General features: G+C 41.7%; 1 protein-coding gene across 5 annotated transcripts in view; it reads left to right on the top strand.

The window, feature by feature from the left end:
- LOC146823290 (rho GTPase-activating protein 6-like) overlaps positions 1–26,336 on the top strand; it is a 1,132,600-nt gene that overhangs the window by 631,112 nt on the left and 475,152 nt on the right. The gene's annotated exons all lie outside the window — the stretch shown is intronic.

The raw sequence follows: 26,336 nt of genomic DNA, 5'->3' as shown, positions 1-26,336 counted from the left end.
AAGCCCCTGAATCACGCCTCCCACTCAGACATATGTGTTATCTTGATCCTACATCGCCAGCCCAGAGTCCTCAAATGACACGTTCATTTTTAAGGTAGCCTGGTGAAATGCAACAGAATTGTAGATGCCGAAAGTGCTGTTGTTCTGACAACCAGAGACGTACAACACAGAAACAGCCATTCTATGATTCATATTTATAAATCCTCCTGATGCTTGAGAGAACTCCCTTGGGCCTTATTACGCATAAGATGCAAATTTCCTATTTGCACCAAGGTGCACCTTTAAATAGGTGTGCCATGAGCACACAGAGAACGTGCATCCTATTACAGTAAATGCACTGCTCTCAGGGCAGTCATGGACTAGGGCTGTTTCAAAGTTACTGTTTCACTGTGACGCTGGCGCCCACCATCACTTTAGAGAAGGATTAGAGATACCTTTGCAGGAGGGTGCAGTGACTGACTGAACCCCCCTGCAAGCGGATGTCTGGGGAGTCCATGGGACCTTCTTTCCCCCCTCCAGACAGCTGCCATCAGGGGGGATACTGATAGTTCACCACTTTTTTGTGTTACACTTTAGTCTGCCTCCTGACAACTTCTTTAGCTTTGCGCCTGCGTCCATATTACAGCGCGGCACAGAGGCTAAGAGATTCCCTCATTTCCACTGGCCTTGCCTTCATGAAAATGAGGGGATGCCCTCTTGAGATAGAGCTGGCACTACATGTGCGCAAGCGCTATTCGTATTACAGAAGGGTTTGCCCATGTAAACCGAAGGTACATTTCAGACCAAAGACAGATTGACAAGGCAGTGGATTTATATAGAATTCATGAAGTTTTAGATAGGATGGACTGTTCCCATGAGGAGCAGAGTCAAAATTGATTTGCATATGGTTGTGTCCAAACTGGTCTTTACGTCTTGGTCTTATCTTGTCACATTTGCAGTGCATTCCAATGTCAAGCTCTCGCTTCAGAGGGGGTTTGGTGTTTACTTTTCTTTCTCTAACTTCAAAGTGAGAGAATGTATGCGGCAATCCTGCTGAGCATCCATGTAAGAGGAGAGGGTGTAGGATTTGTTTTGCACTTTGTGATCTGCATGGTTCACCTGCTTTGTAGCAAGCATTTTGACCTCCTCCGCTACTTTATAATGAGTCAAAACTTCCACTAGACAAAAAACAGATCTCTCTGTAGCTGGTCCATCAATCTCCAGAGTTATCTGGCCAAAGTGAAGCGGAGAAGCCAGTATTGATCCCAAGTTCTCTGGTACCACATTGTTCAGCCACTAAATGTACTTACTACTCCAAGTCCACCGTAACGCCTCCCAAGTCCCTGACCACTACCCTGCATGAATCAGTGCGGCCCTCTGTGGCTGGATTGTATTAAGAGTAAATTGAGGAATAGACTGGAGCAGAAGCATTTGGATATGCTGATGATGACAAAGGCCTACCTCCTGAATGGGAAAGTTGACCTTGATGGAGTTTACCAGCACTGGAAAAATGGCAAGGATCGCCGTGAGAAGCAACCCTGTCACCCATCTCGTGATGCCACTTGACATGTCTGAACAGCCCTCTCCCACAGTCCATGTTTGCCTGGATGTCAGTTTTACAAACTATCTCTGGCGGGATAGCCCAACATAGCTTTCACATCAAATTGTAAATATGTTATGTAATTTTGTAACTTATTGTGTATATGTGATATTGTATAGGCTCGCAACATTTTCCCACCCAATGAACAGTGCTCCAGTTAAGAATATTTAGTAAAATCTTATGATGGTACCACCGTTGGAATCTTGTGCTTTTCTAAACCTGAAGTGCACTTGCCTGTGTAACCAATTATGTCATGGCGTGTTTATCCAATTTGCAAACCGGCCTTAAGACCCTTAACGTAGTGCTGTATGTGTGTAAATGCACCATCTTTTCACTTTTAAGTAAACGCTTGGACTGACATTTGGCACTGCACACGCGCACGGTCTGGTTCGTGGCGCACATAGCCATGGTTGCAGCGCACCGAGACCCTCCACTGCCGCACACAGAGGAAAAAAATTAGAGGGATCATTGCTGGTGGCTCCAACTCTCTACACAAGGGAGATTCCTTCTCACCCTATTTTTTAACCAAATGAAAAACTATTCATATTTTAACAAGGATTCCTGGGGGGATTCTCCTTATATGGACCGTTTGAAAAAATCCCTTACGCACTACACTTTCCAATGTATCATGAATGAAGCTTTTGTCCTCTGGTAAACCCGGGCTCTTTTGCTCCATGTTGATGGTGCGCTCACAGGTCTGAATCCCTAGGATTGCACATAACCAAACCACGCCAATGATCTTGACAGCAAAATACTGTTATTGAGATTGAACCCCAATAGACTGCAAACACACTTGAGTGCTAACTAAGGGGATGCATTCCATTTCTTCTTTGAATGTAGAACCTAGCTAGGACCAGTCAGGTCATCTGGTTGCGGAGTATTTTTTGCACTACACAAATCAAAGTATCAATTAAAATCAATGCAAATTTAAGGTATGTGAGAAACTAGAATAAGAAATAGCTCACATTTACGGAGGTTCGCTGATGCAGAAATGTATTCACTAAAAGACTAAAAACAGGGCCCTCGAAACAGTCCTGAGGTGGCCTGTTAAGCAAACTATGGGGCTGAAATGTGTCGACAGATAAGGTAGCAATTTTTGTCCACGTACAAGCTACAAATGCAGGATTATGAGCAGTGGCGGCTGCCTGCTATGGAGAGAGAGGGGCAGGCAAATAGGCGCAAAAAACTATAAACTAAATTCATGCCAACATGCATTACATTATTATTTTAAAGTTAAAATGTTTAACTTTAAAACAGTAATGTAATGTATGTAGGGCATAATACACATAACATACCTTTAATTTTTTTTAAATAAAGCTCTCTTACCTTGCTGCATATCCTCTCTCAGTTCTGGTGTTCTCTCCTTGGGCCCAGCCAACTTCCTCAACCAGTCCTGCCACTGCTCTTATGCTGTTAACCAGCATGAGAGCAGTGCCAGGATTGGATGGAGCAGGCTCTCTCAGGGCTCCAAAGGGCACTGGATTCCTGTGCTCATTATCAACCCAGCAGTCCAAGATAGCTGAGTTGAGAGGTTTAAAATAAAAATGTCTGGCTAGATGTCTCAAGACAGCCGGCCAAAGAGACATGCGCACTTTAAAGTGCCCAGCCCGTCACTTCTCTCTGCTGCTGGCAGTCAGCAGTGGCACCGCCCCATCCTGAGACTCGGCTCGGGGCAGGGGTTTGCAGAGTCAATGAAATATAAAATGGTAATAATGTCTATTACCATTTTATTTTTCATCTGGGGACATTTAAATTAGTGAGGCGATGCTCCTCCGCCTTAACAGAGGAGCCACCTCTGATTATGAGCAACGGATGACAAAATCCAGACCAATAAAAAGGGTCACTCAAAAAATACATTTATAGAAGACTCTTATATTTAAACTTGTGCTTCCACTCAGAAGCGTTAGTCTTACATGAACTATTGAGACTAAAGGAGAAGCAATTTGTTGAGGGTTAGAGTATGTAAAAAGTGTTTTAATTCTTAAATGTTTGTTGAAATTGATACTTTAATTATTTTGTGTGGAGTAAAATATGGAAAGCAGAATACTGAAAGGGGTAGTAGAGATTTCTATAGAAAATAATTGAGTTTTTTCAGAGGAAATTGAACTATCACGATGGCATTGATAAAGAATATATTCCTTACACGTCGATATCTCAGGAAATATATACATTTCTCTTTTGAGCAGTAATATATAGCTTTAAATGTCATCTGAATTCAGAAATTCTCTCAGTATAGAAGAATTTCCATATTTGCAAATTTAGTGATGGGGTTGGGTGTATGAACACTTCTCAATGGGCCTGTCTGCAACAGTAACTGACCAGTCACGAATGCATTAATTTTGCCCACATTTTTCCTCCCTGAATTGCATGCAAATTTGCTCTTTTCAAAGGTAGTGAAAAGCATGTTTTTCAAGGTGAGGAGGCGTCTGCTCCATATTGATTGGAGCTTTCTGGAAAGGTGGTTCCTCATGAGAAAACATGTGTTGGCCATGGAGGAAAACCACAATTGAACATTTACAAATGCACATTTATATGATACAAATGCGCATAATGAAGGGAATGCCTGAGGCAATTCCACAAGCTTAAATCAACAACTGTCATAGATTTCTTAGAGGCCGCCTGTAAATCCAATTAAAGTCAAATGCGTGCACCAAATAGGTTTCTAATTTCTGATTCCCGCTGCTAGAGCTTTGTGAATCACGCCTATATGAATTATGCTGTTTTATTGTCAATCTGTACCATATGCCTTGAGCTAGTATTTCCTTTCTCTTGCCACAGAGATTTAGTGCTTACTGCGTATTATTTTTACTTTGTGTTTTTCTTCTTGTCTAACAATATCATAAAAAAATGCTCACTCACGTGACCTGGTTGGTTTGGGATAGATGTTTTAATTGTTTAACACTGCCAATGTACATGAATGTGCATGTTTATTGTACTCATCTACACGTAATTCTACATAACTTTAATTTGTTCACAAAAGGGGACATGTTATCTGTGGAAACTGAAAGCAGCCAGGTGACGCCTGGGCACAGTTGTGCCCATTGGGCATAGACAGAGATTCTCAGGGTTCTCATACTGGCTTAACAGGGCAGTGGTGGTGTGTGTTTCATCAGAACTGACTTGTTTTAGTAGATACCCGCACACATGCCAAGAGGTTTGTGTGGTAACAGGACACTTCAGTGATCCCTTCTGTGTTTATACATGTAGTTCTTTGTTGATGCTCAACATTTTTCCAGGAGAAAATATACTGATCCTTATTTTTGGCAACATTTGTTATTTTCTTAATTTCTCTGAGGGGTGTTGAGACATTGTTTGCCGAGAAACTTGAGGTTCGTCCAAGAGTTGTGCTAATCCTCATCTGCAGGGAATTGTGGCAATATTATGAAACACGATTAACCTATTGGTAGAACAGTACGTATCCTTCCTTTAAACCATAAGCAAAGTTTAAGAAAAAAGTCTGAGAGCAACACTTAGCCTCGATGCGGTTAATGAGCACCAGCATCTGAGGTCGCTCCAATGGTAACCCGGTTCTTCAATTGGATGACCTTCGAGCCATCACTGTGCTCTCTGACCAATTTATTAATTAATAAAAAAATATTGTTCTGTGAGGTACACCTGCATGCCATTTCATTTAATGAATTGCCCCATTCCAACTTCCCGCCATCAATAATCATTGCAAAATAAGGCACATTAGAATACATTAGCATGTCACATATATTTGCACAGAGCGTATATTACTAGAACAAATCTTCCAGAAAGAAAAACAAAACTGGCACAAAAACTAAAAAACATGAAAACAAGACAAGGTACAATTAAGATAAGTTTTCAAACCATCTTTTGCGAAGTGCCCCACAAATACATCAAATGTTACGTAAAAATGTGCCCAACATAAAATGCCGCTTATGTCAATAGTTCAACTCCATCATTCTTTTTCATTTCAAACTGAAAAATCACAGGGCCCATTTAGGTCATGCAATGAGGGGGTCATGCAATGATTTAAGCAACTCTCCATGACCTCATCAATATCCTGACGCATTTTGACCTTCTTCATGGGGACCTTAATTTTAACTAAAGGTCCTCCTCAGCGTTGTACTGGTTGTAGGACACCCACAATTGACCTGAGACTTTTAGGGGAAGACCGGAAAGCACAGCTTGCATCCCTCTTCAATAACACAAGGGGTCACCATCATAGCCTCAGAAATTTACTTACATGCAGGATCATCAAAATCAGTGTGCTCATGGAAGCCACTGGACCCGCCCAGATGTCTCCTCGGAGACTCACTTGCGTGGCAAGTCTTCCAGGGGGTGGCTGACTGGGTCCAGTGTGAGGAGAAACATAGGCCTGAAGAAAGGGATTGGGAGGACATAAACAGTAGCATGGCGTGCCCTGCAAGTAGCAAGAAGGACTACCTACCATCCATTGTGGAAGTGTTTTCCATGAGCACTTTGATTTTGACAATGCTGCAGGTAAGTCCATTTTTGATAATATCCTTATTTAGAAGATCTACTAATCATACAGACAGTGATACAAATAGTCACCTCAGGAGGATCAAGAGGTCTAAGAAGCAAGACATCTATGTTGCTGCAAGCTCTCAAATTTAAATCTTTACTAACAAGGAAACAGTCTTTCTCTCTGGCAGTGGTTACTGCATGTTATTCTTTACCCGCGAAACTCAGAAAACTCACAACTCTCCTTACTTTTAGATCACTCAAAACGCATCTTTTCAAATAATTCATGACTCCATGTTAGCTAATCTCCAAATATTTACTGCCTAGAACTGATTAAAGAGACTAGGTTACTGACTGTTGTCTGCTTACCAATTTATAGAAGTCTTTGCCTTGATTAGCCCTATACATTTTTACAGGACAAAATATTTAATTGTTATGTTCCCCTCCCCTATCTTAATGCATTTGACGTTTCAAAGTTAAGTGCTATGTGTAAAGTATCCCTGTGTCAGGATATGCGGTATAACTATTCAATTATTTAATTTATTAATTACATACAGTAATATGTGGTATTAGTAAAACCTGTGTACAGTGGGTATGTGTTATTGCAAAATGCCAACCAGTAAGGAGACATTATTGCAAAAACACTTTGTAGTCCCTGAGTGTCATGTGCGATGATAGTTGTGCAGGGTATGTTGAATCCTTTTAACACATTTCTTCTTTACTTATGTAGTGATTATAGCTGGCTTAAAGAGCTAACTCAGCAATCAATGTAGCATTTATGTTTCAGGTACGCCACTGTGGGAGTAAAGCCTCATTGTTTTTGATGATCTAATGCATGAACATTTTGTTTTTATAGGAAATTGTTGCTCGTTGGGCACAACTATGCCTTTGAATATTTCCTGGCTTAATTTCTGGGGCATAAGGGTGTTCTATCAAAATATTGATTGTTGCATACATCAACTCCATAATATTAAGTACCAGCACTTAGAGTGAGTAGATGTGGACTTAAGAATAGTATATATAACTTCCCTGTATATGCTTTCTGGTTGGTAACTTGGTAGTTGATCTTCTGAAGCTGACACCAGCAACTCGAGATTATTGACCTCGATAATTTTGCCATACAACCGGCAAGCAATAATGGCACATTAAATTGCCTTAAGATTTAAGATTAAATTCACTTCTAAATTGCTATTTTTTCTGAGGTTGGATTCTTGGAAATGGAGCTTATTTCAGACACTTGAGGATAATGATGTATATCTCCTTAGTGAAGTTCAGAAGATCTTCTAATTTGTAAGAACAGAATAACATGAACTATTTAATATTATGCCGATGGTTGGCTACTGAAGAATGAACTGCATTGCACTGAATTACAAGAGGATGGCCAGTCATCTTCAACACCACAGGAGGATTCAACGCATGGTTGGGGGCTCAGTGTAACCAGAGTAAAAGTTTAGAGCCATAAACCTATTTGGCTGAGATTTCGTTTCAGGGAGTAGTCTGTCTGTTTGCATTTCAATTGCTACAGGGCCTCATGATCAACATAAAGGTCCTGAGTTTCAGTAATCTTCCTCTAAGTGAGGTGGTTTGAGGTGCTGTGCTGTGCGTTACCTAGCCCTAGTTCTATAATATGGAATGCTCGCACCAAGAAACGGGCAATCAAATCGAGCATTTTATTTCAAGGTGTAGTATTCATATGATAAGTACAGGACTTGTCCCAGCGGGAATCACCTCACAATTACCAAAATGCCTGGGCCACAGAGTTGTTATATGTTACCCAACATTAGTTTTACACACAATTGTCATTTTATTGCATAATGCAGCCTGCAAAGATGAGAGAAGTTACACTGGTGGCAGCTGGGCCAATCGTGTCTCCAACCGTTCACTTAAGACCAGTATGGTGGCCATGAACTGGGAAAAGACCAGGGTACCCACGTGTGCAGAGTGGCTACAAGGTATGGCGATATGCAATGATCAAATAAAAACCTATGCCTTGAAGCAGCCTTCTACCTCTAGGCCTAAAGATATCTGGGGCGCCTATGGAGCTTACTTTGCTGGCGACTGGCTGGGAGAAACAGATGAATCCGAGGCAAGACGTACTGAAAAGTTGGCCCCTCTGTAGGGTACACTATCTCTGGAGTTCCTCCTTGCCCACTCCGATTGAGATACCCGTGTGCTGCCGAGTGACTTTCTGGGAGCCGTTCTGATTGTTATCCATCAGTGTCACTCAGGGCCTGGCTCCCAAGACTCTGTGCCGACTCTAACTTTATCTTTCGGAGCATGAGATGCCACGTATGATCGCTCCATTATGACCAACCGCTTTATCCCGTTTTGCATGACTTGTACCAATGTTACCGCATGATTCTTACTGCTTGTTTGTTGTAACTTGTGAGGGGTTACTTTATGGCATAAATAAATAAATACATAAAAATAACTTAAAACAGGTACAGAGCGGGGTGCCTTTGTGGAAAAATGTGGTGTGTAACCGGTAGAACTATAAGTGGCATACTCAGCCAGTCTAAAGGGCATGTATTTTTCCCATTTTGTCGGTGCTAGAATCAGACATGAGTATTCTTACTTCTTGTAAGAATTCAGGTTTTCAGACAAGTACCACTTGGCGAATACTAGCGTTAGGGTGGGAAAAACCTTTGAGGTGCTTGCTTTGTGAGCGTACGTTTGTGTGATGTTGTCCCACCCCTCCCTGAGGCAGCTGAGCATTGCAGTGCTAAATGCATGGCATGGCGGTTTTTCCACCCGATATGTTCTATACTTCAACTGGCAGGGACTGAATCTGTCACCTTGAACTGAATGGTAGCGGTTGACGTGAGGGTGTTGTATGCCCTTCTGATCCCAATCACATTTGATGCTTTCACAGGGTCATGTTTACCAAAATCACAGATGTCCATTAATGTGTCATCCTATTAAAAACATGTCCATGTTTGGGAGGAGGGTGACTGGCCATAGGTCATGGTCACGCTTGCCATGGGGTAGTATTGTTGATTTTCATCTTATTTACATGACAAAATGACTGTGTACAAGGGAATTTCAGCTTCCGCAAAGCAGTTTATCACAGCGACCATGTAAGGTCCACAGGGTATACGTAAAGGTCCGGGAGCCTACGTGTTTTTTTTGGTTACCCAAGATCAACCATAATGGGGAATTGTGAGGACGGTTTCGGCCTCCTTGCACAATATGTGATGAGATTGAATTTATATTCTCAGAAGGTGTGGTTCATCATCCTCTGTTTTTTTTTAACGTTAAATGAAATTATGCCATAGTAATGCTAACCTTTGATTTTATTCTGTCATTTGTGAAACCAGTACTTGCACCTTGTAAAACAAAGGCAGCCTTTAATATTTTACACATATTAAATGTGGTCTCCTCTTCACTGCTTAAGGCGGTGCATATGGTGTTAGCAAAAATGGCTAGTTATGCAAGATGGAGTTTAGAAAGTATATTCAAAACAACAGCTCAAATTTATGAGAATGCTTAAAAAAATGCAATTAGTTTACAGCGTGAGTCGTTGTTCAAATCAGTCCCCTCTGTAACGGTTTTGAGAAAAACGAACACCAACTACTAATTTGTAGGTCGAGCCTTGAGCCAGTATGCATGTGCTGCTCTGTGAGACTTGTAGTGGAGTCGGGAATAGAAGCCCTGCCCACTTTCCGCCCACATTTGCCACTGGCTTGTGTCTTTGCCCATCCTTAATAATTTATCCAGTTTCTCTTGCTGCAGGCATGACGTGATTTGGTGCCTTCTTTACAACCCCGCCTTCCCTCCCTCCCATTGACCGTGCCTTCTTTAATGTCCATGCCTTCTTTATCCCCCCCCACCCTCCCTCCCGTTGTTGGTGCCTTCTTTACCCTCACACTCCCTCCCTCCCTCCTGTTGTCCGTGCCTTCTCCAAAAATCGACATTTTATTGCCCAACAGGTTGCAATCCAAAGAAGGCGGATTGTATCAGGTGCCGGAAAAATCACACTTTCTGGGGTTTATTCTAATTTAAATGAATGACAACCTTCCCATTCCAACATGGCTATCATAATGAGTGTGTCTGGAGATTAGTCTTTTGTAGGTCGTTGCATGTCAATCATAGGGCATCAGTCTGGACAGTGGGTGTTGTGAGATCTCACGAGCATCCCTTTTGCCTGGACCGGGAAGCCCTGTTGAAACTCAGAGACAATCATCCGTTATTTTCTGGATCTGAATCGAAGAAGGGTGTAAATCTCTAATGAAATCAATTTGCTCGACCATAAATAAAGGCGACTCAAATTAAAGTTTTGAGGATTGAAAGTATCGCACCAGTTTGTTAATGTGAGGTTGTATAGTTGAAGTTATGGAATGGGCAACCAGTTTTGCCAAAGTACTGTATTGACCCTATCGAATATGTGCTATAGCTAAAATAAAATCATAATGACCTTATACATTAGATTAAAATCCCATGATGGTTCGTTACGAGATTGAACTCCCTCCCGCTAAGGCACAGTATAGCACTCAGGCCTAACATTTCTAGCCTACTTTGGTATTACTGCCCTAAATATTTTTTTGCCATTTTTAGATTTGAAACAAGCCTGGCCCTTTTGCATTTTCAGAATATGCGCCTTCTAAGAATAGCACTCTAAATGGCATGGCTTCGTTCCCTCCGCTCTTGCCAGCTGCATATATTAATTCCCGTAATGGGTACCAGCAGTGTCTCCTCTGGGAACGTGCTCAGTCACCTGCATAGCCCCGGACGCTGCGACCAACCATTTGCCCCAGGTCCTGAGGAGCCCCAATTCTTCTCGGTTTCCCAACTGTTGTTGACTAGTGTTGTTTTCTTTTTAGAACAGTTGCAGATTTAAGTATACACATTTCCATGTTTGTAGTTAAGTGGGCAGGCGACTATCTTGACCGTGCAGACTCATCAAACTTCAAACAAGCATTGGCATAGCCAATTGGTCTCGCCTTTGGGACCTTATAAGTGTTTAGCCATGCAACAGTTGCATAACTAAATACTTATAAGGTCCCAAAAGCGAGACCTATTGGCTATGCCAAGCGGCCGCGAAAGTGAAAGTGATCGCGATCAAACATCAAAGCGGTAAAGCGCGGCGCGTGCGCCCGCGCACATGCACTGTAGCTCTAGGCTGGCCTGGTAGCAGTTTTAGAAAGCCCTCTCAATAAGTCTCGCCAGACCAGCGCAAGCGCTGGGTCAGGCGAGGCCTAAAAACGTATATATCAGCCCTGTATCCCTTCCTCTTCTCAATGGCTCACCAAAATCTCTTTGGTTGTCCCGCTGTTCTCCTCCCACTCCCAATGCCTTAAGTGCCCCCCTTTGTTTTTGCATTTAACAGATGGCATCTTTCACACGTACTCACTGGTTTTCGCTAGTGGTGTGAATATTTTAGAAGATTTTTCCTCACTACTTTGTGACGTTTTATGCAAGCTTTGCAATCTCAGTGAATGTCACAAAGTTTGCAGAATTCTGCCCTGCCCCCCTGAAAAAAAAAATGACAAACTGAAAAGAGGAGGAAAAACTCAAGAAAAAGGCCACTCTTAGCTGGGGAATTGCATTTCAAAACTGTTTTTGGAGACAGTCCTAAACAAGGTTAAGACCCTCATTCTAAAGGCTGCTCAAACCCCACTTCTGATTGCCCCCTGCCCTTGCGAGTGTGTCAGTTGTATATATAAGTATAAGCAAAAGTAGTCCGAAGCACCCATAATATATGGCGTACCCTCTGCATCCTCGTGGGAAAAGTAAACAAGCATTTGCAATGTAGTAGGTCTCACAATTGCAAGATTTTGACCCATTGGCATTGTAAATGACGATGCCATTTATTTATGTTTAAAAAACCTGTAATAATAAAAGGCATTGTCATTTACAATACCAATAGGTCAAAGTTTCTAAAACCGAGACAAATTGCATTGCAAATTCTTGTCAAAGATGCAGTTGCGGTACTGTCCTGACCTGCAGTAGCCATGTCGCACGCATAACTCTGTAAATCCGATTGGTCCACCAAAGCTGGCCGTGTTTCTTAAATGTCCTGCCAATTACTTATGTAGCTGCAGTGAACCTGCTCCCTGCAGTGTTGCTAAAAAAAGTATGTTTATCCCTCCTTCCATCTCTTGTCTTTCCATCCTGACTGGTTGCAGTAACAAAGATAAGTTTCACCACAGCTGTTTTCTAACGTGGTATTTAAGGTTGCAGGAAATTACCCATCTGTTACGCGGGAACCACCCGTGCTCGTTTTTACATAATTTTCAAAATACTTTAATACATGAAAAGTATGTTGATTTAAGCAAACTACTGTAACTTTAAGTTACTGCTGTCTCTTTTTTTTTTTTTTTAAGTTTAGAGAGCTTTATTAAATATCATAAGCCAAGTAAAACATCATTACAGAGAAAATCAAAGGCAATGTAATAGGACAATAGAATACAATTGAACCCATACAATAGTAACAAATGCCAATAAAGAAATAGGGAATATACTTAGGGGAAAAGCATTTTAAAGATTTTGACTGATGGGTAGGGAGGGTAGAGGAGAGAGGAGAAGGGAAAGAAGGGGAAAGAAGGGGGAAAGGCAAACAAAGTACAGGATAAACATCATGTAACAATCGTAAGCTAAAAAACAAAAAAACAAAAAAATTTCATGTATAAAATAGATGAAGCTGTTTGATGAACATGCAACAAAAAGAAAAAAAAAAAAGAAGAAAAAAAAAAAAAAGAGAAATAGAGACAAGCTAATCAATGGGCAGCCTGAGAGAGAAAGTTAGTTAATGGCAACCATAACAAATCTTTTTTGATCAAAAGAGGTACAGTGGTGGCAAAAGCCCGATCCAGCCGATGATGGTGGCATAATAGATTCCACCAAGCATTGTACGAGATCTTTGAAGTATCTTTCCAATTGGTCGTAATTATCTGTAGAGAAATGGCTATATACAAATCTATAAATTTACGTACATTGCTAGAAACATTCCATATAGGAGCCACACCACCCAAGAAGATATGAACAGTCTCAAAAGTGTGGTCAGTAGCTAATATTTCGTTTAATTTAGACCAAATACGGGACCAAAAGGTTTTAACCAACGGGCAAAGAAAAAACATGTGAAAAAAGTCACTATTGGCAGAAGGGCAAGACCAACATTTTTTAGAGTCAATTAATTTGAAACTATATAAATCAGAAGGGGTAAAAAAAAGTTTATTGTAAAAAAAGTACAAAGTCTGTGTGGTGCTGGCAGAACGTGAAGCAGTGTGCAACTTCTGCCACAAGGAATTCCAAACCTGAAGGGGAAACTCTTGAGCTAGATCTGTTTCCCAGGAGAGTTCAAGTTTAGACTTGGTTCTCTCAGCAAGAGAACAGGAAAGTAGTTTGTAGATAGCAGCAGCTTTGAGAGGAATAGAGAAGTCTGGCAATGGGAAAGTGGTTGAGTCAGTAGTAGAGAGGGAAGCACTATGAGAGATAAAGAGATCTAAAGAGATTTTTAAGCGAGGGATACTGAGAGGAGTGTGCATTAGAAAGATGAAAAGAGGCACGAATATCAGAGAAGTCGCGCAGAGTATTATTGCTAAGTAAGGGATCATAAGTAATAATGCCTTTATCAATCCACTCTTTCCAAAAAAGTGCTCTGTGGTTAATCTTTACGGATTTGTTATACCAAATTGGGATTGAGGAATGAAACTCCAACTGCGAAAGGGAGGAGCGAAGGACAGAAAGGGCAAGTGCTTTAGAGTGTCTGAAAATAGGAGTGAGAAAACGTTGCGGAGGATGAGTTAATCGGGTAGCCGTAACAAATGAGAAAGGCGAAAGCTGCGCAAGTTCTATAGCACTCCATGCTGTTAGAGGAGGGTCAGACAAATCAGATAGAAAAGGCCAGATTTGTTTCAAAGTAAAGGCCGAGTGAAATCGAGTGAGGTTGGGGAAGTTAACTCCACCTAAATCTTTGGGTTGCTGAAGACGGGAGAGAGAAATCCTCGCCTTACGTTTGTTCCATAAAAATGTTGTAAGAATACGGTTGATTGTTTTAAAAAAATAAAGTGGTAGGGAGATTGGAAGCATTGACAGGTAAAAATTGACAATGTGAAGAAGCATCATTTTAATAGTGGCCAGCCTCCCCCACCAGGATACGAAAAGGGGAGACCAGCTCTCTGTGAGGGAAGAAAGCTTTTTAACTATGTCCTTCTGATTAAGCTTAACAGTTTCTCTAATGGTGTTAGCGTAGAGAATTCCTAAAAATTTAATATTACCAGAGTTCCATTCAAAGCCTGAGCCCTGGAACATATAAGAAAGGCAAAATTTGTTAAGTGGCAGAACTTCAGATTTATCTATATTGAGTTTATATCCAGAAACCAAAGAATATTCCTGTAACAAGGAAAAGAGTGAAGGTAAAGAAGTGGACGGATTAGAAATATAAAGCAAAATGTCATCTGCATAGGCCATAAACTTAATATCAATGTTCTGAAATATGAAACCAGTATAGGATGATGAGCGTCTAATTTTTTCCAAGAAGGGTTCTAACGCAAGAATAAAAAGAAGAGGAGAAAGAGGACAACCTTGTCTGGTACCTCTATGCAAAGGAAAATAATGGGATTGAGACCCATTAACCCAAATAGAAGTAGAGGGAGCAGAATATAACAATTTAACATAAGGAATGATAGGAGGGCTAAAGCCATGCCACCTCAACGCCCCAAACATAAAATCCCAGCAGACTCTGTCGAACGCTTTCTCAGCATCTAATGCAATGGCGGCGATTGGGGAGTCCGTCCTTGAGGCCAAGTGAATAATGTTGAGGAAAGTTCTCGAATTGTCAGTAATGGATCTACCCTTAACAAACCCGGATTGATAAATGTTGGTGAGGTCAGGAATAACTTTATTAATGCGAGAGGCCAAAACTTTAGCATAAATTTTACAATCAGTGTTAATTAAGGAAATAGGTCGATAATTTTTGCAAAGGGAAGGGTCTTTATCTTTTTTAGGGATTAAGCATAACATAGCCTGTGTGAAAGAACCTTGGGACTCTCCCTGAGCGACAAAGGAGTTAATCAATGAAAATACATGTGGTAACAGGATATCCTTAAAGTGGAGATAGAAACGAACCGTAAAACCATCTGGGCCCGGAGTTTTATCTTTGGGAAGAAGAGTAATAGCATTAAGTAATTATTTCTCTGAGAGAGGAATGTCCAAAGAGGAGAGATCCACAGAACTATCCAAGGACCTAGGGAGAGACTGAAAGAAGGAGTCAATTTGAGGGGGAGAGGGAACGGGTTCGGGCATATAAAGTGAGGAATAATATTGAACAAAACAATCGAGAATTTTATCGTCAGTATACTGAGGGTTCCCATGTGAGTCAGTAATAGTTATTATTTTAGATTTTAGTTTTTTAATTTTAAGGTAAGTAGCGAGAGACTTGCCAGCCTTATTGCGTCCCCCATACATTTTGGAATGAAAATTGAGAAGATTATTACACGGTGAGTCCCAAGAATGTTTGTTGTATTGCATTTTTGACTTGATGAGGGAAGAGAGTGATTCTGAGGAATTATTGATAATGTAGATATGCTCTAGGTCTTTGATTTGCTTAAGAATTTGAGCCGACTTTGATAAAGCGGTTTTCCTTTTCCGTGAAACAAAAGCAATAATAAAACCTCTAGCAGTAGCCTTGAAGGAATCCCAAATAGAGTGAAAATGAGAAGTAGAATGGAGATTATTTATAAAAAAATCGTTTGCAAAGAGTGTGAATTGCTCAACAAACTGTGAGTCTAGGAGGAGCGAATTATTGAAGCGCCAACGTCTGGAGATGGGAGCAGGCGAGGGAAAGTCCAAGTCAGTAATAACCAGAGCGTGGTCAGATATAAGAATTGAGCCTATTTCTGAGTTGGTCATAAATTGAAGTAAATGCTGTGTGAGAAAAATATAATCTATACGGGAATGTGAAGAATGTACTGGAGAGAAAAAGGAAAACTCTAAAGTGTCGGGATGAGAAAGTCTCCATGAGTCGATAAGACCTCTAGAGGAGATAGTCTTAAAAAAGGACTTTTGCATCTTATTGGGGACGTATCTGGTGTGAGATTTACGATCTAAAAAGGGGTCCATGAGTTGGTTACAGTCACCACACACCATCAAATTATCACTTGCATGAGAGGAAAGAAGCGTAGAAAAATCCCTCCAAAAGGATAAATCTACACCGTTAGGACCATAAACATTGCAGAAAGAAAATTGTGTATTATTAACAGTAACATCTAAAAATAGCCACCTACCACAAGCATCATGGAATTCATTGTGCAACTGAACAGTTAATGACTTATGAAACAAAATAAGAACACCATTTTTACTATTTACTGCTGGAGAACAGAACGCCTCCCCAACCCATTGTCTACGCAATGAAGACAAATCTTGAGAGTTAAGGTGGGTTTCTTGTAACAGTGCAACATGACATTTCAACCTTGCTAAATGTGATAAGACACGTTGTTTTTTTACAGGGTTACGAACACCTTTAACATTCCAGGAAATAACACGATGACCGTTCATCTCTGAAAATAAAGTAAAAAATAAACAGAAAGGAGTATGGAATTTAAGACATAATAGATAATGAAAAGCAAAGTGAAAATAGAAGTTGAGAGATTGTGACACTGAATAGAAAGCAAGAAACAGAGAAATTAAAGCGGGTGACCACCACAAATAAGGTAATAGAGATATAAAAGAAGAAAAAAACAAAGGAGTACCATGATCGGAAATAGAAATAATTAAAATGTGGAGTGAATCAGATAGTGAGAATGCTGCCAAAAAAATAGAGATGATAGGGATAAAAAGGAGTGAGGGAAGGGAGGACAGGCAGCAAAAAGGGGGGAGAAGCAAAAAGGAAAAATGGAAAAATAGAGAAAAAAGAATAAGATAGAATAAATACTGTACATGTTGCCAAAAAAGTAGAGAAAAAAGGAATATAAAGGGAAGGGTAAAAGGATGAAGGACAAGAGAGAGGGAAGGAAAGGGAAAGGAAAAAGGACGAAAAAATAGAAAGGAGGATAAGAGGGAACCAAGCCCCCCAAAAAGTACGAGAAAAAAGATGGCAGAAAGCCAAGAGGCTTTAACCATATAACACATCCAAACAAAAAACATTAATGTGGGAGTGGGGCAACGCAGAGCAAGACAGCCGAACTAGAAAGATTCAACAAGAAAGAGAAAGCCATCGTGAACAAAATATTATTAAAAAAAGGACAAACCGTGGAATGAAGTATCAACAAGAGGCAACATAATAGGACAAGTAAAGGAACTTACCAACCAATTAGGGAAAGGAAAACAGCAGCAGGGTAAGACACACATTATAAACCACAGGGCATCACGAATGGTAACCTTGACAACAACACCAAAAGGGGAAGATCTGTAAGGGAAAGGAAAAAAAAGGAATGAACACAAGACATTTAAGAACTAACCTAAACAGTGTAAAGTCTGGTATACAAAATACGGCATGTTAGACAATAGCAAAACAAAACAATTAGGATTTGCTCAATTCCATGAGTTCTCCTTTGTGAGTATGGATAAACTTCTTCAAGTCTGCAGGGTCTTCAAAACTGTAAGATCTATCTTTATAAGTCACCTTGAAAAAACAGGGATGGATCAAACCATAACGTGCATTCATGGCTCTCAACGCAGGCCGAAGGTCCAAAAATTCCTTCCGACGAGAAGCAGTGGGCTTGGAAACATCCTGAGTGAAGAAAACTTTGTGGCCAGACCAGATCATTTGCTTATGTTGCTTGGCTGCTTGAAGAATCGTTATAAGGTCTGAGTAAAGAAGAAAATAGGCGATGATTCCCCGAGGTTTAGATGTAGTAGAGGTGTTCCGTAGCCCCAGACGATGTGCGCGCTGTATATTAAAAGTCTGAAGATTTCGGGAGGCCAACAATTGGAAGAACTTGAGATTTCAAAAAGTGGATCATATCCGCCCCTTCAGAACCCTCCGGAACACCATAAATGCGGAGATTATTGCGCCTATTGCGATTTTCTAAATCTTCTGTGACTCTTTTGAGCTGGCTGATCTCCTTAGTGAGTGTGTCAACTCTTGCGACTACATCCTGCGCATCACTAATCCTCTGCTCAACATCAGAAAGTCTTGTGTCTAGACTGGACCATTTGTCATCTAGCCTCTGAAGAGTAGTAACAGTGTCAGTCGTGAAAGGACAGATAAGGCGTAATTCCTCCATGATGTCTTCAAGAGTAAGAGGCAATGGAGACTTACTCGGGGAAGGTGGGCCTTTCTTAGACCGCTTGACAGACGAAGAATTAGAATCTTTACGACCCCCTGAGGAACCTGCTTGAGGTTTACCTGAGTGCGCAGTCTCCATATTGAAGAAGAGTCTGAGAAGGAAAGTGTCCAGTATAGCAACAGAATCCCAATTGACCTTAAATGTTAAATCCGGAGTGGGAGAAGTTTGTATGGACCTCTTCAAATTCTCCTAGAGTCTCTGTCCCCTGAGGAGACACCCATGCCCTCTGCCAGTGGAACTAAGCCAGTTGATAAACCAGATCGTAAAAACAGCGTAACTCTGCACAGATAATCCCAGCTAGAAATAGGCAACCGCACTTAAAGCCACACCAACAGACTGATGATCTAACAGAAGTACATCTTCCTTTCTTTGTACTACAAACGACTGAGTACAAGGCCACTAGTTAGATGTTATGGACCTACAAGATTCCTGTCAGCAGATATCGTAATGTGCTCAAAGTAATGACAGCAAAGTGATCCAATACATGTTATCCCAGTAGTCACTGCAACGTATAAAAATGCACCTGATCATGCTGCCAACAGCATCTTGAGGGAGAACTCCAAGAATCCAAGCAGGAAATGAAAATAAAATGCCTGCCAGCACGCACTGAGGTGGCCGGGGCTCCGTGACAGCCGCGATATTATCACAGCAAGACTGTTTGGAAAAACATTGTACAGATAAACATAGCAAAGAGACTCAAAAATTAGGCTCCCAAACAATAATGTTGAAAATATTGTGCATCCACTCTGAGGGAGAACTGCCCAGAAGATGAGTCCCCGGCTGTGTGGTATGCCAGGCGAAAAAATAATTCAGTCAGAACACCCCTTCAGTGTGCGCAGGACGCACAGAAATCACATCACCAGCATGAATATTGCAGCGTAGAGGCAGGAATAGAGAGCGCCGGCACCGTACCTCATGTAGAGAAATAATATATGAGGAACCAGGGTACACCGATCTATAAACTCACGCATTCTGTCCAGGGATCGAAGAAACCTCTATAATCGCCGCCATTTTGAAGTCCCAGCCATGACGAGAAAAACATCGCGATTTCCGTAATGCCAGAAGGCGAACCCAGATGTTAGAAATTCAAGCCATGGGTTCCTGAACCATTCCGATGCCCATTTCCGCTGTGTGGTGAACGAAAATTCACCCAGGTAGCATTCAGCTTGAGCAGCTGCGTCGGCGGTCAGACGGAGCTCAAGACAGAGCGGCCATCTTGGTTGCGCTCAAAACCACGCCCCCACTGCTGTCTCTTTAAGTGGGATGCATCCATGAGAATGTTGGGTGAATCACGAGAACCGGAGGGGTGACCTAGCAACAGCAGACGGAGAAGCGGTGTGCTGGCTGCCGGCTGTACCTCCTGGTGGGTGCTAATAAACAACAGTTCTTCCACAAACCATGTGTCTACTTTATTGTATCACTGGCGACGAGGATTGGATAAGTAAAGAACAAGCATAGTTTTGATAATATGAAGGGTGCGTTGAGATGTGATTGGAAGGTTGGTGACATGGTATTCATAAAAGGAAGGTGGATTGTTTCCCAAAGGTGAAACAAAATTTGTGGGTCCTAAACGTATTGTAGAGGTCAAGAGGAATTAGGTAGTGTTAAGTGATGGTGAAGTTTGGAGTATGTCTCGATTGTCCAGAGTTGTTGATGGGTGTGGTACCCATAATGGTAGGTGCGGAGATGATGGGGGTCAAAGGGGTCAGCCATATCTTGTAAGAAGAGTAAGGAGACCACCACTGTTCCTTCAGGATTATGTTTTGGACTAATCGCTTTGTTTTCCTTTATTATCTTTCTTACATTGCCAGTTTTGGTGATGTTTTGTTTCCCTCATTTTTTTCTAGTTCTTACTTACCTATTTCCTTGTTTGTCCAATTCTTATATTTCTGCACAAAATGTGTATGAAAGAGATGTGTTGTAACTTGTCTCTTTAACTGTGATGCATCCATGAGAATGTTGGGTGCATCACGAGAACCGAAGGGGTGACCTAGCAACAGCAGACGGAGAAGGGCTGTGCTGGCTGCCGGTTATACCTTCCGATGAGTGATAATAAACAACAGGTCTTCCACAAACCATGTGTCTACTTTATTTTATCACAAACCTACCTGAATCGTTCCAACTTATTAATGTACGTGGGAATTATGCCCGTCTCCAGAAGTCACCAATGGCCACTTCTAAGCGCTAGAGACAGAAGAGGACAACATATTCATAGAAGTTCGGATTCAACTGGGTATTAGGGGCAAGTAAAGATAAAAGTTTCATCTATGAAGTAGTGTGTTTTAAAACTTCATACCTGCAAAGGGTGCGAAGAGTTCCATCGTTGGCAATAACATGTTTTAGAGCCTGTAGAACTGATAGGCCTAATTAAACACATCCACCAGCACCAGCAAATGTCCTCCCATAGCCAGCTTTCCAGATCTGTCTTTCAAATCAATGATGCTAACCAGGATACAGAACAGAACAAGGGACAAAAGGAGACATTCATCCAACAAAGCATTTCTGGTCTGTGGCAAACCCCCTCATATTTTGCCTGCTCATTACTGACAGTCCTGATCATGGTGGCAATGTGAGGCACATGTAAAGACCGAAAGAGACTTATTCCATGAGACGCCTGCACTTTCTACCATTGTGGCCTTTGTTGGAGACAAGTGAAAGGTAGCATCCCCTCTTCTCAGATGCTAACAAAGTCCTGTCTATTGAGAGAAGAACGCCACTGTGGGAATGCTGTGAATAATCACATTCTAAGGGAGCTGTCTCTTCTGTGTGAAGTGAATTTATAGTGCAAATCCCAGACCATGGGTTCAAGGATGAAGAACTCACTACGTAGCCCCATGTCTCTGACATCTCTGACTTTCCCAGAAGTGGGAATTGTTTTCTGTTTGACACTTTGCTCCTAATGTGCACGTAGCACTTTGTGAGCCCAACACAATGAAGTTCTTATTGGGCTCACCAACTTTCCAGGTCATCCCCATGCCACATAATATATTCCACGTGATGATGAAAGTGCATTAGGATGGCGTTTGATATTTTGGATAGGTGTTGTTGTGTCTTTACCAGCCAGCTTACTTGTATGTACATCATGTTTCGTAACTCTGTATTACTGCCTAAAATGTTTCTTTGGAGGCTGCTGCCTACTCCCCTACTGGTACCATTTTTACTAGTAGCACCGCCCACTCAACTTCTAACTCCACCCACTTCCAAAACTGTGCCCACTTCCTGCCTTCGTGTACATTGCACAAAATTGAACTATATTATATGTGAGCATGCAAGCAAGCCCGGCTTTTTTTTTTAAAAAAAAGGAAGGCTTCTAGGGTAGAGGAAGTTTTCCCTCCAAGGAAATTTTGAAAGGAAAAAAAGGGTAAAAATATTGCATTATATCAGTCGAATTTAAAATTAAATCTGCAAAAGGTTCAAGAGCTCTGAAAGGGTATTATCATGGGCACTCATGAAATATTCCAATAATTTCAGAGTTTTGTTTAGGGGAAAGTAAGTGGGTGGAGTCAGAAGTTGAGTGGGCGGTGCTACTGGAATTAATTTCCCATGCCTATGATTAATATAAAATTATATGGCTTAATATTATATAACAATATAGGTAATATATAAATAGAACATGACAAATTGACTCATCTGTGGTAACTTGTGACAATGTTACTTCAAATAAATGAAGCATGAGAAGGACTTCCTTTTAATGGCGACCAGGTGGAGAGGATGCTTTCTCAGTGGTGGCTCCCGCCAATTGAAACTCGTAGGGTGGCCTGCCAGGAGAGGATGGGAAATTAAAAAAAAATTGAAAACACTTACCCGGTGCTCTGCTCCTGCTGCTGGCCTCCTCGTTGCTCCTGCTCTTCATCTCCTCTGGAAGTGTGTGGTCCTGAAAGCACAGGCTCCCCACCCAATCCAGACGCTGCGCTCATAGCATGAGATCATTGCTAGGATTGGTCTGAGCAGCCTCGTTTGCCACTCAGACAGTGCTTGGCAGCTTGCAGCGTTTCTCCAACCCGGCTGTGGAACACATAAGTGCACATGTCAGTTTGGCTCACCACTCCTCCCTGACATGGCCAAGCTCTGCCACTCCACGTAAGCAGCGCAGACAGAGATAAATTAAATTTATAATTTTTTTTATTATCATTTATTTTATCATCTGCTGGCATTACGGAGGAGCCGCCCCTGTGCTTTCTCACACCAATGAGGTCGGGATGCTCTGAGGATGCAGGCTCTGACTGACTCACTGCTCCATGCTGCCTTCAGCTCCAGTATAGGTGGCAGGCTCTCATGGTCGGTGCTTTACTCCACTGTAGTGCTGGGGCATGAGTAAGTGAGTGCCTGAGCAGGGGAACTTGCATAGACATGACTTGCACCTGGGCAGTCAAACTGTATTGAGCAGATGTGAGCCAATTCAAGCCCGGCATGGGTAACATCACCCTGCCGCATATGCAGATGCCTTGGTAGGTATTGACAGCCCACCAGGCAAAGCTGCAACATGCAAAATCTGAGACCTGACTGTTTTTCCTTTGTATTTGACCTGGCCAATGGGACCAGCAGGATAAATGCTTCTCTCAAAAATGAGTGTCACTGGGACCCACCGACACTCATCCGATCAACTAACCACGGTCTATATTTCTTCCAAGAATTAGAGTCCATGCTGTCCACAGGCACATCTGACACCAATCAGCAGAATGTAAGCTCTGTCATGCCCGTTCCATGTTGGAGATTAGCATGACGAAAAATGTGCCCCAAAATCATAGCTTTTCTGCGCATCTCTCCTGAAAAAAATGAAAATAAAGCCATACGTCTTGTGGTATAATTGCTAGATTAAATTAGCAAAGTGCCAGCCTTAAATCAAGTCCAAATTAAAAGGCAATGAGAATCACCCCTTTCCAGTTTAAATTCTGACTGTGACGTGTTTTTAGTTTCAAACAAGCCGCTCTTTCTTTACTTTTAATCCGATGTTCAGCTGGAACTAATGCAACTGCGTGAAACCCGAGCAGACTTCATCTCCCCGAGGTGGTTAAAGTGCAGTGACTGCGAAGCATGTACACATCGCATTAGCACACTAGAGAGAATGCACGCTCTTAAATGTTTTAGACACCAGCCTGGTCCTAAAACGTGTTCAGCTCCCAGAGCAGAATGTCTATTTTGAGCGGCTTTTACGTCAGGCATGAGTAGTTGAGCACCAACTAGCAGCAGCTACTTACATACTTCACCAGCCTTTCCCTTCTGCACTCTTGCAAGGAGCGTGTTAAATAAAGTGCTTTACATGTTATGTTCCTTACTTAAGCATCGCAGGAATTCTCCAACTGCTGAATCAGCCATGAACACATCACGATGCGGGTTTTAGTGATGTAGGTACTTGCATATTTAAAACAAGATTGTAAGAAATGGTGTTAGTAATTTACTTCTGTGGGTTATTTGTGTTGTCGGATGCAACGCAGGGCAAGCGTTAGTTCGGGCTAGAATGTTCTGAGACTTTGAGGGGAAGCAATAGTCAGTGAACCCTTTGCGCCTAAACTATTTAAGATGATTGTATGAACTTCTATGACAGGGTTGGAAAATGAGCGTTCATTTCAGACGTTAGTATTTTTCTGAACCGAGACAGTCCAACACTCGAGTTCCAAGGTCCAGCGTTTAAGATGGCGTGGCTGACCGCTGCCAAGACATTCCACCATGGATGAGCACTTTGCAGTCAGTGTGATCCGTTCTATATTCAGTGCTCTTGATGGTCGTGACACAGGGGACAGCTTCTTAGTTGTGCCTTCCACTATACTCCGCATTTTAAAAGCAAGACTTTGCTAAGAGTTAACTCAATGGCACCAGTGCATAGCACGAGGAGCACACTGCACACAAGATGAGTTGTGTTATTGTGAACAACAGTTGCTGATGACACGCATGGAATATCGTCTCCAGCGCTGGGGGCGCATCTGCAGGTGCACAGATGGACCAGTTCTTGTTTCACTTTCTTCGGTATTCCCAAATGAGAAAAGGAGCGTTTGAGTTTAATGCAGCGGTATGGATGCCATATATCATTCCAGATAAAACCCACCTATGCTAGTGGCAAGCTTTGGTGGGTTGTTAGGGTGTAAGAAAACGACATATTTGATTGTTTGGAGTCTGCAGGGTTGTTTCTGTGCTTCACAAAAGGATTTCGAATCTATCGCACTCCATAGGATTGCTCTTACTTCCTAAGCTGGGTCAATGCCTTAAGAGTTATGGTTCGCTCACAAAGCCAAGAAATACTGGGCTCTGTATATTACATTTTGTTTCACAATGTACTTAACACAGTGCTTGACCACACAAACTTTCTTATACATTTATCTGAAACTGATGCTGATTGTATTTAGGGATCTACTTTGGCAAACATGAGGGAATGGACCTGGACTTTTCTGCACTTATAATTGTGGTTCATTTAGAGAGCTGACAAGAGTACGAATGCAGGGTTTAAGAAGTCAGAGTCCTATCACTTCTTAGAGTCTTTGGATCATTTCGGAACAAATAAATGTTGTGCCTGTAAATCAGTTCTCTTTGCCTTAGATGCAATATATACATTTGACACATTCCAAAACTGTTCGTGAATCCATTAGAGTGCTGAAGCAATGCCTTAGTCTGTATTACAATTACACTTTAGTGACACTTTGTGGAGCTGGGTTTTTAAATCGCGGATTGGCCATTTTATTTTGGTGTTCTCGTACAAGAAAATGGGTGCTTGACCTCATCGGCACTAACTCGGGAGCTGCTGGAACAAGCGGCCATGTTTGCACTGTGTACATCCGGAAGCTAAGTGCATTTGCATTAATATTGAGAAATAAAGTATGTAGTGATTAGATAAAAATACAATGTGCAGTAATGCGTCTATTTGTACAATTATACAAAACCGATTTATTTAGCATTACGTATGCAATCTGTTTAGATGCAGTGATTGTTACCTGCTGTTCACTGCAATGTTTGGGGGAGGATATTACGCTTTGTGCTCCCTTAACTCTTTGTATACAGTAACACAAAAGTGTGCACAATAACTGATGCATCGCCACCATACAGAAAACGCATGCATGGTGACAATGTGTTTGTACATTGACATACATTTGAATCCAGTCACAATAGTGCGCTTAAGGCAAATTGTAATGCCTAATATGAAAAATGTATCTACAACAATTCACTTTGGTGTACTACTTTATCAGCTTACAAGACACGAGAGGCTTCAACCTCTCTATAAAAACCGGTCTCTAATTTCCTTATTATAGGCGACTTCTGACATCAAGTGCACTAATTTTTGGGGACCAGCACTTATTTTTCCTCATCAGGCATTTCCCAGAGCAAGCGTGGGCAAAACACGCAAAGACGAAACAACTAGGTAGAGAAAGATGGAGAAACTCACCAAGGGAGAAAACAGGAACCTGCAAAAGAGATAAAGGGGCGCGAGTGTCTGGCAGTGGATTAAAGACACCTGAGGTGTACTCAGGACTTCGCAGCCTTGGTATTCTGCACGCAGACTTTTAATTGTACTGGTTCTGTGAGCAGTGCTTTGGGCACAAGCAATCATTATTTTGCAAATCAAACAAGGGGCGTAACAAAGGCCCCCGCATCCCCCCCAAGCTCCAGGGGCCCCCTCAGCACTGCACTTCGGCTGGGGAGCTCCTGATAGAGTCCGGAGGGGACCCCTCCACGTACCTTGCAGGGTGGCCCCCTCAATTATCGTTACGCTACTGAATCAAACACTGCCCTAGTCACCTGTAATAAACGAATAGCGGAGCCACTTAACTGTAATAACAACTTACAGTTGAGCTCTGACATCCCAATTCTTGCTGCCAGAGTAGACAGCCCTGGGGAAGGCAGGGCATGGGGCATAACTAAAGCTGCACTTATAAAAACGAAAATGAAAAGTGTTTGTTCCTTCTGCTCTGTTTTTCTAGATGAACAGTGATAGAAATGATATATGTATGGCAACATGTTGATTTTTTCCACGCTATAGCTACTTATAAGAAACATCGAATCTCTCAGCATGTTTCTATGCATTCTGAGGTACAGTGTTTTTTAAAAAAAAACTAACTTGCCCTAAACTGATTCCAATATAATTTTGCAACAAA

This window comes from Triturus cristatus, chromosome 5_2 (genome assembly GCF_964204655.1).
Source record: "Triturus cristatus chromosome 5_2, aTriCri1.1, whole genome shotgun sequence".
NCBI lineage: Eukaryota > Metazoa > Chordata > Amphibia > Caudata > Salamandridae > Triturus > Triturus cristatus.
Note: the sequence above shows the minus strand (reverse complement) of the source record. Positions and strands in the feature narration are given on the sequence as shown.